The sequence below is a fragment of the Pithys albifrons genome, chromosome 2, assembly GCF_047495875.1.
Source record: "Pithys albifrons albifrons isolate INPA30051 chromosome 2, PitAlb_v1, whole genome shotgun sequence".
NCBI lineage: Eukaryota > Metazoa > Chordata > Aves > Passeriformes > Thamnophilidae > Pithys > Pithys albifrons.
The window spans coordinates 116,700,772-116,713,549 of record NC_092459.1 but is presented as its reverse complement, the minus strand read 5'-3'; positions in this window follow the sequence as shown (position 1 = coordinate 116,713,549).

Genomic DNA, 12,778 nt, shown 5'->3' with positions numbered 1-12,778 from the left:
CAGGGATAGGGACCGGGTGATTATTTCTGGCTCCATTTCTTCTGCTTGAGATGAAGGTCCTGACTCTTCCTCGTCATGCACTATACGAACTGATTTGGTCTTTGATTTTCTTTTCTGGACAGGGGCAACTGCAATCGGTTTCTGTTGTCCTTCTGGCTCCTCCATGGTTTGCGTGGACATGGTGCTGGTTGATGTATGTCTCTTCCTCTCTGGCTCAGTCATGATCTGGGTGGACATGGCGCTAGTTGATGTATCTCTCTTCCTCTCTGGCTCAGTCATGGTCTGGGTGGACATGGCGCTAGTTGATGTATCTCTCTTCCTCTCTGGCTCAGTCATGGTCTGGGTGGACATGGCGCTGGTGGGTTTGCTCCTTTTCTCCTCCTCCTGATGATGCTGTACCACACCAAGCAGTGTGCGGTAGGCAGTGGCCAGGGCCCAGCAGGTTGCTGTGAGCTGCACATCTCTGGGACTACCAGAGCATCTTCCTTTCACATAGCTTAGCATTTTGGCAGGGTCCTGCAGTTGTTCCGGGGTGAATTTCCAGATCATTTGAGGAGAGAAGGTCTCCAAATACTGGCCCATATCTTCCCACTTCCCGTGCCACTCAACATCATCCGCTCCCAGGGCAGGCCTCCAGCAAGTCTCCTTAGAGAGCCCAGTTCTGACCCTAAACATGGTGTATACAGTACAGAGGAGACAAAGCAACACTAACAGCAGGATTATGCTGTCCCTAACATCAAAAGGAAGCTCAATATTTTCAATGATTGTTGTAGCAGAGGTGAAAAGGTGGAAGTAACCATCTCCGCCTGTTTTCCCCACAGTCTGGGTGCTATTTTTAATGAGACCCCAGAGGTAACAACCCAAACCAGGACAGGCAGACCAGACTGAATATACATTCACAATGAAATTCATTGCTTCTGATGTTATGACAACATAAACATAGTATATTAATAAAGCAATTTTGATCCTTCTCCCTGGTATTAAAGAGAGCATCAAAACAGGCACATGGTTCCCCATGTGTCAAAATATGAACAGGCCCAGATACACCATCCACATGAATACATCAAGCAACATGGTAGTCAGGGAGTTTCTGTACCCAAATACACAAAATGAAATTGTAGTTCTGACTTCTCTCTCGTGCCCCACGTTGGGCGCCAAAAGATGTGCTGGTTTGAAGGTGAACCAGCAGGGGAAATGAACTCACCCCGAGAGAGATTATAAGTCAGAGCTAAAATTTAATAATAATATTACAATAACAACACTGATACACAAGGGAAATTGCTTTCAACTCACAATACCCCAGCAGTATAACCCAGTGTCCTGGGGCACAAACCCAAGGGGGTTTGTTTGCCCTTCTGCTGAGACCCCTGTGGCTCCCCCAAGTCCAGAGCAAAAGGAAAAGAAAAACCTGTTGGTGCAGGCGAGGGCTGTGGTCTGGGCGAGAGCGGTGATCTCCTGCTGTCGAGGTCCTGCTGCTGCTCTGGATCCGACGAGAAGGTCCTGAGGTCTTCTTACCCACCACTTATGTACCCTCAGGGAGCACTCAGTCCCTCCCCCTGGGCGGGGACTCACACAATGGGTGATTAACTCTGGGAGCCAGGGGTTGTTGAGCTGTTGATGGCCCATTAGCAGCTCCGCCCCCCTCAGGCTGGGTGTGAAGTGATAATGGCTCCCTGGGCAGCTGCTGCTAATGGCCCATTGTCCTTGGGGAATGAATAGAGGGGGTGGAATACACAGGTTTTGATCACCACCACACAGGGTTAGCTGGTCCCTCCAGCTGAACTAGGACAAGCAATTATAAACCTCGTGCTCAGAAACCAAAATTAAGTTAAGCAAGCACAGCTCATTTCTTCCCCATTTCTGCACTGGCAAAATAATTCAATTACACTTTGCAATTTTTCAGAATGCTCTGTATAAATCACTGATTTATATTCTAATATCATTATTCAGTAGTCTACAGCTTTTTTTTAGGACTTGGAAAAGCTTTCCCACATCCAGGTTCTGCCCACCTGATTCCAAAGCAGACCAACAGGTGGGAATGGTGTTACTGGAATGTTCCTTCTGTCCCCACTGCTCCAGAAGCACTTTGCAGGTGTGTTCTTTTCCACAGGTGTTTGGCAGCTCTGTCAGGAATCAAATGGCAGGGAGGAATCCCAACCTGCCTCATGGTGGGCAGTTTTCTCTTGCTCTGACCACACCAGCCTTCCAAGAGGAACAGAAAAGAGGAGCTTTGGAGCTTTTTTGCAAGTTATTATTTTCCTGTTACCCTTAAAAAACCTGATGGCCAGAGCTGTATCTTCTGAACTTCTACCCTTGTTTCCTTTTATTTAATATCTTTCAGATTTCTTTCTAAACTTTCGTCTTTGATGCCCCCGTGGAACTTAAAATGCCTTTTTTGTGCTGTAATGACTCTCTGCAGAAGTTTCTGGCTCCTTAGGAAAGCACAAAGCTGTGCACATAAATGTTGTATAAACTCCTCTTGCCTTGGCTGCCCAGTCTCCAACAACAGGGTTGGGGTTATTTAGAGCTAAAAGAATGATAGAGCTGCATGAGTTTAACCTCTTTATCTTTGTCTTCCTCCAATGATTTGACTCCTGGCTCACCTAAATAATTAACTAGCCATGTTTTATAATCAAACTTGAAATCAGAACTGGATTTATGCTGTTAGGATCTGTTTTGTTGTATTTAACTTTTCCAAAATATCTGTGCTGGTTTATGGTTTCGACATAACACAGACACTGAGGTGTCTTTTTCATCCTCTCTCAAGTAGTTCAACTAATCAGCATTTCTGTTATGTGGTTCAGTCTCTTGGCAACAAAACTTTATCTCAAACTGACCCTTGTTGTTTTGGAGGCCCTGAGCCCACAGCATGTTAAGCTCTTCTTCTGCCAAACGCCCTTGGTACTTTCCCTTGGTTTTCCTCATTTTCCCTTTTTATCCCTCATTGTTCTTACCTATTGCTTGTCTGAAATAAAGCATCAGGAATATGTTAACATGTAGACACACACTATTCCTCCTGCTGGTTGTTCCCTTGCCAATAATGGGAGTCTGTCACACAGCAAACCCTTCTTTTAAAGAAGAAAAGGGAAATACCTAAAACTTGTATTTACTTTCACTTACAGCTTAGATGTCTCACACAGTGCACGCTGATCTTCCACTGCAGAGCTGGGGCGGGGGGGGGGGGGGGGGGGCAACAGGACAGTGCTTTTCCAAGTTGTAATTCCTGCTGTGTATCCCAGAGGAGCAGAGTTACTCTGCACACTGTCAGGGCACCGTTAACAGCGGTTAACTGCAAACAATACAGAATAAAATCACATCCTGCTTTGGGTGGGAAGGGTTCTTGAACCTCATCCAGTGCCACCCCTGCTGTGGCAGGGACACCTTCCCCCAGCCCAGGTGGCTCCAGGCCCTGACCCGGTGTGTCCGTGTCCCCCCTTGGTGTGTCTGTGTCCCCCCAGAGCTGCTGCTCCCTCCACAGGCCAAACACAAGCGCTACTTCGGCCACTCTGCGCACGTCACCAACATTCGCTTCTCCCACGATGAGAACTTCGTGGTGAGCACCGGAGGGGACGACTGCAGGTGAGGGGGGGCTGGCACTGCCACTGCGGGTGAGGGGGGGCTGGCACTGCCACTGCAGGTGAGGGGGGGCTGGCACTGCCACTGCAGGTGAGGGGGGGCTGGCACTGCCACTGCAGGTGAGGGTGGGCTCGTGCTGCCACTGCTGGACTGGCTCTGGCACTGGGCACTGCAGGACAGGGCTGGGCTGGTTGAGAGCTCAGCCAGGGCTGCACACAGGACACACACACACACACACACAGACACAGAGTACAGACAGAGAAAAAATAATGCTTTGAATGTAAATAAGCTGAAATCATGCTAAGCACATGTCACAGTCATGACATGCCAGGAACGTGCCACAGACGTGACACACCGTGAACATGCCAAGAACATGCCACAGTCATGTGAAATGCTAAGAACATGTCACGGTCATGGGACATACCAGGAACATGCTAAAACATTCTAAAATGATGGGACATGTCAGGAACAGGCAAAGAACATGCTCTGGTCTCATGACACACTGACAACATGCTAAGTACATGCTAAGGTCATGAGACACACCAGGAACATGTGAAGACCATGCTAACTGGTGAACTGTCAGGAACAGGCTAAGAACATGCAAAAGTCATGTCACATGCAAAAAAAAAATCTAAGTTTATGTGACATATAAAGAACATGCTAATAACATGCTAAGGTCATGTCACAGGCCAGGAACATGCTAAGAACATGTCACGGTCATGTAAAAAGCCAGGAAAACATGGAAGCATGTCACATAATGTTAGCATGTTCCTGGTCTGTGAGATGACCTTGGCATGTTCTGAGAATGCTCCTGAGGTGTCACATGACTTTAGCATGTTCCTACTATATTCCTTACATGTCAGATGACCATAGTATATTCCAAATATATTCTTGGCATGTGACATGACCGTAGCATGTTCTTGGCATGTTCCTGAAGTGTCATGTGACCTTAGCAGGTTTTAAGCATGTTCTTGGCATGTTCTCATGCATGTCACTCAGCCTTGGCATACTCCTGGCATGTCATATGATGTTAGCATGTTCTGTGTATGTTCCTGGCATGTCGCATGATTTTTCATGGTCTTGTCAGGTTCCCACGCATGCCACATGACCTTAGCATGTTCTTAGCTTGGCCCCACATATGTCACATGACCTAGATGTGTTCCTAACACGTTCTTGGCATGTCACATGATCTTGGCATGTTTACAGCATGTCCCAATACCTTAGCCTGTTCTCGGCATTTTACTGGCATATCACGTGACCTTATGCTCTTACCATGGTCCATGGTTCCTTAGTCTGTTCTATATTCCTTTAGCGTGTTCTATGGTCCTTTCACATCTTCTTAACATGTTCCATGTTATGAGCATTTTCCATGGTCCCTTACCATGTTCTTGGCCTGATCTTGGCATGTCACATGGTCTTACCCTGCTTCATGGTTGTGGTGTTTTCTAGCTTGTCTTTACATGTTCTTTGCATGATTTAACATGATTTTAGCATCTTCTTATCATGTTTAAGCATGTCTTTGTTACAAGGCACGATTCCTAAGGTCTTAGCATGTCCTTAGCATGATTTTGGCATATTTGTCCCTAAATTGTGCATGTCTCATACAACGCACGTCATACACAGACACACACACTTCCCATGCACACATCACACACATGCCCACACATGTCACATACACGTGACACCCACACCCCCACATGTCCCATACAAATTCCCCATGCACACATCACACAACCCCACGCATGTGGCACAGCCCACACATATCTCACCCCCCCCCGCCCATGGACACAGATACACACCCCTTGCACACTTCACACACATGCAACACTCACACTCCATACCATCACACGCTCACACCCCCCCCCCCCCCCAATACGTCACACACTCCTCCCTCCCTCCACATCACATGCAGACACACAGACACACACCCCCAGGCACCCGTCACACACCCACACCCCCCCACCCACTCACACCCCCCCGCCCACCCCCAACCACACACATCCCCAATCACCTCTCACACACACACACCCCCAGCACACCTCACACACACATCCCACACAGCCTCACACCCACCTCTGCATTGGTTCCATCTCTGCTGTGAAGGGTCCAGTGCTGGTGGGTGGGCAGGAGCTCCAGGGCCGAGTTGTGCTGCCCTGCACCCCTTGTGCTGGCGCTCCTGGGGCAGGGAGGGGTTACACACCCCTGGCTTTATTTCACACACAAACTGTGTTTGTATCACACAGAGAAAAGAGCTTTATTTCACACACAATGTCTTTATTACACCCCCCCCCCCCCCCCCGAAGTGCCTTGCCCAGTGGCTGCAGGCATGGGGGGCTCCAGCCTGGCCCCAGCCCTGGGCACACACACGGTGCTACAGCTCTGCAGCTGCTCTGCCCCTGCCCCCGGGAATGCCAAAGGGATCTATCTATGCTGGCAAGGGCAGGAACCAAGGGCCCTGCAGCTCTTGGGGCTGTGCTGGGGCAGCTCCACTCCCACAGGGACACAGCTGGGCACAGACCCGGCCAGAGACACTGGCAGAGCAAGGCCCAGGCAGTTCCTGCCCAGGTGCTCCTGCACTCTGCCCTTCCTGCCAACAGGAGCTTCACAGGGACCTCCTCCCACAGGCACTGCCCAGCCCTGAGCAAAGCCTCCCTGAGTGCCCAGTCCCTGCTCTGGGGGGTTCCCCCCAGGATGGCACCTGGCAGGCCTTGGGGCTCCTCCTGCAGCCCCCGAGCCCCTGGGGCAGCCTGGGCACGGGGCAGCTGAGCTGCAGCAGGGAGGGCACCACACTGGGGCACCAAAGGGAAGGGAAAGGCACTCACCTGTTGGTACAGCAGTTGGGCAACACCAAACCCCTCCGGGCACAGAGGAATGGGAAAAAAGAAGAGCAACTTGAGCTTTTCCCACTGGAAGTGCTTGGAAAGGGACAGCAAATGTGGACAATGCCAAACATCTATTTAAGATACTGAAAATTCCTGCTGTGGAGCTACTACCATATTTTGCATTTCCTTTCTTTGTTAATTAAAAGAAATAAAGGCTCAAATAAAACATGTAGACTTACTTACATTTAGTCTTTGAAAAGCAATGTTAAATATAGTGCTTTAGTCCCAGCTCAGGACAGTGGGATTTGAACTCTGGAACCTTCCTGCCAGTCCACTCTGTTGCCCACTGCATGGAAAAGTAGCAAAAAAACCATCCCATTACAGGAGTGATTCCTGCTGGCTTAACACACCAAGTGCTTCAGCAGCCTCCAAGGCTCCCCTTTTCCCAGGGGAATGTCTCAGTGCCTTCCAGGCTGCCCAGGAGAGCAGCTGGCACAGGCACAGCCAGCCCTGGGGCCAGGCCTGCTCTGGCACTGCTGCCATCAGGGGGCACCTCTGCTGGGCTGTGTCCCCTCAACTTGGCCTGCCCTCCACACTGATCATGTCCCAGAGAAACCCAGGGGTGGCACAAGGAATGCACCAAGGGATGTGCCAATACCCCAAAGCAACAGTGTCTGTCAGGAGAGCACTTACAGTTGGTGTGTTCCCTGCTCTGGCTTCACATGGAACATGGGCCAAGCAACGCTGTGTTATACTGGAAACTGAAAGATTAATGCATGAATTTATATTTTCCAAGGGCCAAGATGCTATTAAGTTAAAATCGGTCTCAAATAAATTTGGATACAAGCTCCCAATGTCCCATGCTTAGATGGGAACCAACAAGTTGAGCTGAAGCCTGTTGGGACTTGCTTTCCAATTTCCTTCCAAGTGGAAAATGGCATTGAACAGTGTCCCAAAATGCCAAGAGCTGCCACACTCCCTGGGAGCTGGAGCTGCCCCCGTGGGTGGCACTGCACAGGGGCAGAGGGGCTGTGCCAGAGCACCCCCCACCCCCAGGGCCAAAGGAGTCACCACCCCCAGGGCCAAACAAACAGATCCACCCCACTCACCTCAAGGAACCAAAGTGTACTTTATGTCTATAAGCTTTATTGATACTTGGGGTTCTGGGGTCGGGTTTTTTTGCTTTTTTGTTGTTTTTTTTACATCCACAGACCTGGTTCAGTACAGCCCATCAATGCACAGCTGCCTGTCCTGGGCTGAGCCAGTGCTGCACACAGCACAGGGAAAGAGGATTAGTTTTAGATCCATACATAGCAGCTTACAATACTTAAGATGATGAAACACATGGCAGTCAAAACAGTTATTTTTTTCCTCAAACACTGCGTTGCTAAAAAAATTAAAGATCTGTGAAATTGCACTGCAATGTCAAGGGCTTTGCTATTCCCTGACCCTCCCCGTGTAAATCCAGTGAGTATTTTCCCCCTTCAAAGGTGAACTTCCTATTGATAAGTTGCTTCAGGCTTTTTTATTCAGTTTTGTGCTTCAACCCAAGGATCACTTCCAGCACCTCTCCCAGGATTACTGGACACTCAATCCCACACTTACCTATTGGTCTCTAGCGGGTTTTTTGCCTTAGAAATGAGGCAAACTCAGAGACCCCAAAAAAGACTACAAGGCTTACCTGAAACAGGACTAAAACCCACCCAGGTGCCCCACAAGGAGCATTCCCACGTCCCAACTGTCCCAGCCTCATGGGCCTGTGATATTGATATAAAACCAAACTTCAATACACACGTATATTTATAAATTAATTCTAAACTGCCTCGGGGGGGTACCTGCACCTCACAGCTGCTCCACTGAAGCACTTGCAGCCCTGACTGCCAGGACTTCACAGCTTGTCATCCAGGGAAAGCTGAGGGTGGCTGGGACTTGCCTCTCACTGTCCATGGAATTTAACACTACTTTTGTTACTTGACTGAGGGGATGAGCATTATCTTCACATGGATGCTCCACACCCACCCACACACATATTTGTGTTTATAGACACTTTTTGAGCCCTGCCCCTTTAGACTCTCATGCAAAAAAAGGGAAAAGAAGATGGGGGGTTTTTGTATAAAAGCTCCAGATAAAGTGAAAGAATTGTATGGCAGCAGCAAAGTGGTTGAGGTAGTCATGACAACCACATCAGTGTTATAAAACTTCCCTTCCTCTTAATCTCTGTGCAGTTCAGATAACACACCCGTGAGCTGCACAATGAGAGCCTGGGCTGCAGCAACACCGGGAGAACTGGAATGTTCCAACAGCCAGACAGGGGCAGCTCAGACACTGACTCTGGGCGCTGTCCAGGCCCTGGAGACACCAACAGCCCTACCCCAGACCCCTCCAGGGAGGGAGGGAGAGGGTTAACACTGCTTTGAAGGGAAGATCAGACCCTAAATACACATATCATAAATGTGTTCAAATTCCCATGTATTTCTTTATTTCCTTCATCACCTGCTACCACGAGGGCTCTGCTGCTCCAGCCCCACCACAGGGACTCCTTCTGCAGGATTTGTGGCTTCCCAAGAACCAATAGCCACATTTTTCTCCCAATCTTCTCTGCTCATTGCCCTGTCACCTGATTTCCAGTGTGGCAATTTAAAATGTCTCAGCCTTATCATTCAGAGTGGAAACCAAAGCACACCATAAATAAATATCCCTCTCCACCCCAGGGGGAAGTCAAGGATTTGCTTCCAGCAAAAACAGAGTGAGTGATGTCACTACCACCTCTCCAATCAATTGATGAACTTGAGAATATTCCAAAGCTTTATAGACCAAATGTGCCACCAATCATGTGTAGCTTCAAAGGCAAAAAAAAGGCTGGCATCTGGACTCTAATGACTGAATTTACCTTCATGTACCACTATTACTGTTAAGTAAAATTTACTGATAAAAATAAACAAGACTTGTCTTTTATAATAAAATAACTACAGTCAGCATGTGCATTTTTTCTCCTGTCTCTCAGCTATGAAGAATAATTCTGACCTGTGTAGGGATTGCCATATTTGATCTGGTGCTGCACTTACAGGGCTCCATCAGCAGTGCTGGGGAAGAGCTCCATCTCCTGGGAAACAGGGACAAGAGGGACAGTTCCCTCCTGGCTCTTCTCCAGGGCTTTCCCAGTTCCACAGGTGTCTTCCAGTTCCTCTCAGAAACCCAGCTCTGGTTTGGAGCTGGCAGAGCTGTTAAAGGAAAGAGGAGAGGCACAGTAAACAGGGATGTACCAGCTATAACAATAAAATAAAAGCACCCCAAAAACGTCAGTGGGCACAGCCAAAAACACCAGAGCAACCCAAATCCATGGTATAAAACACAGCTATCCTCAGGATAATCTTTGTCAGGATCAGGTTCCCCAGTTCACATGATGGGAATCAGTGATAAAATACCAAACTCTTTACCAGGGTTAGCACAGAAAAGCACATACCTCAGACATGTTGTCCAGCAGGAGAAGAGCTGAAGTTCCCTCCCAGCTCTACAGGAGGGCAGTGGTGTCCCCTGGCCTGGGACACTGCTCTGAACAGAGTGTGGGCTCTGGGGCAGCCTTGGCACTGCCCCTGAGCTCCAGAGCAACCACAGGGGGATCTCCTCACTGCCATCGACCCCAAGGGCACCAGGATGTCCTGGTGACACCAAGGAATCAGCTCAGATGGGAGTCAGGGACTCAGAGCTGTTGTTCCATTCTCAGGCACTCACTTCTCCTGTACCCATTCCCAAGCCATTGGCAAACTGAGCCTCAGGCCCTCCCAGGAATATTTACATTTTGCATCTCATTATATTCACTTCAAGAGATTCCAAACAGCACTTTGCAACATGACAGTTTATGGCATCATTAAAACCACTCTGAAAATCAATTAGGGCTAGAGAGTTTCCCAACAGGATTTGTCTGAACGACCTCATTCACCAACACTCACCTGCTAAACCTGCCCTGGAGCTACTGGCCCAAGTCTGGCAGAGGCTTAGGAAATAAAACAAGAATCCAAACAAAACCAGGGCTGATAAACATTCCTTAAACAAGAACATCTTGCTGTTTCCTGAAGTGTCCTTGATATATTCTCCCCCAAAGCCTCTTTTATCACCACTTGCTGCTTCATTTCCTGCCCCTCCTGCCCTGAATAGCCTTTTCTTGGTGTAATTCAAGTAAAAGACTAAGCCCAAGCAGGTAGATCAAAGGCACATGCCATTCATTACAGTAATCTTTGCCTCATATCCTCACATGTAACAAAGAACCTTGGCAGAGTTTGGAAAAAAAATTCCACTCTGCAGTTGTTTAATTTCCTTTTTCTTTTAAATACTTGTGATATGTCTCAAAGAAAAAAACCCAAACCTTTAAAGAGTGAAGTCTCCTGGTGAGGAACTGGGATTTTGGCCTTAGCTGAGCATGTTGGGATGGCAGAATGGTGTCAGAGTAGGGTGCCAGGCTGGGATGGACAGACACAGCCACTTAGGGATGCAGAATGGCAAATCCCCAAATGCTCCTTTGATCAAAGAGTTTTCCCAGCACAGCTTTTAATCCCCTCCAACCTGAAGAAAGGTGAGAGCTGGTACCTCAGAAAGCAGCTTGTTCCCTTCTGGCACCCAGCCTGTCCTTTGGTATTTCCAAGAGGCAGGATAATGGATCTTAAAAGGGTTTAATTCCTGAAAAACAGATTAAAAAAAGCACTTTCCACTGATGCTTTTGAGACTGGCATCAAGTGTGGTGTAGCACAGACCTATTGCTGTACTGCATGACCTTTGCCAGGGCTGTAAAGCTGCTGGTTTCTCACAAATGAAGCATTTCCAGTGCCCAGGGAAAATCAGACAAATCAGTGCCAACCTAATTACAGGCAACCCCCCTCACCATGCCCAGTTTGTGTGACATCCCATGGAATGTCCTTTGGGTTAAACCCATCCATCTGGAATTCCTCAGGCATGGCTCTGTTTTGACTGAAGATACTTAAATCAAATTTGATATTTAGGCAAATTAATTGTTAAACAGCACTTGAAACATGCAGTTTTCAATTCTAATGCTGTTGAAAAGCTCATTGGAGGAGCAGCAGCAGCTTTTGTCAGGCTCTCTAAATGCTCTTTATAGGAGAGATGAATTTATAGCATTGACAATAAGCACCTTGGGACAGCTGGATCAGTGGCTATGAAAACCTGTAGAGATTCAACCAATGCTTATTAACTAATGGTAATAATATTAACTACAGGGGAGGGGGTGGAATGTGGACTCAGCAGCCACTCACAGGCAGAGCTCAGATGCTCCACCTCCCACAATTCCCCAAATTAAAGTTCCCACAAATGCCAAGTTGATGTCCATGGAAGTCACTGTGTGAGTACAGAGCAGGAGAGGAGCTGTTCAGATTAACAACATGGATTAGGGGCCCTATAAACGGGGTTTCCAGATCCCTCTCCTGCAGTTGTACAGTTGGGAACTCATTCCCTTTGCAAAGGTATAATTAAATATTCCTTCTCCTTTGTGTTAACCTGAGCAGCTGGAAAACTGTCCTGTTATTCCCTGAGACACTGAGCAGACCCTTCTGCAGACCCTGGTGGTGAGGACCTTTGAGAACACCCAACCACAGCTGGTTTCATCACTGCACATTGTTCCCCAGATCACAGTGCAGGACTTGCCAACCCTCTCATTTATACACTGATGGATGAGCACAAACCCTGCAGTGGAGCCAACTGGTGCATCTCAAGAAGGAAAGCCATGAGGAATTCCGAGGGATGTCTGGAAAAGCAGGGAATTTTGGTCCTGGAGGCAGAGCTGCCAGTGGGGCCACCCTTGCAGAAAGTGGCTCTGGGTGACAGATCCCAGCTGGAAGGGGGCAGCTCTGCCTCAGGAGCTCATCAGTGCCTGCAATGAGCCAGTTACCATTCAGGTAAAGCTGCTTTGGTGTGGACTCGATGGCCTTGAAGGATATTCATGCAATGTGACAATGACACCAAGCAAACCTGCCCTGCTGTCTCCAGAAAGGGTCTGTGTGAGCACCCAGCCCGGGCTGCATCCCATCCAACACTGGGAATTGCAGCCAGCACTGCCTTGTGCAGCTCCACGTTCAGGCAGGAGAGAGACAAGATGGTCTGGAGGTGAAAATTTCAGGTGAAGTTCAGCCAGTTTATTTAATCTTTAATTATTCAACCCCAAAGAGCCATAAAATCCGCTCCTAAAACTTAATCTAATATTTCCATTGCTGTAGGGGTGGTAATTACCAGGGCACATTGATTGGAGGTTAATTGGTCAGCCAGGCCATGCCCTGCTCATGGTAATTATCCTGCCTGTGCTGAACAGGGGCAAACATAAATGCTGAAAAGGGATCCATGTTAATGTGCCACGTGCTGCTCTGCAGGGTAAGGGG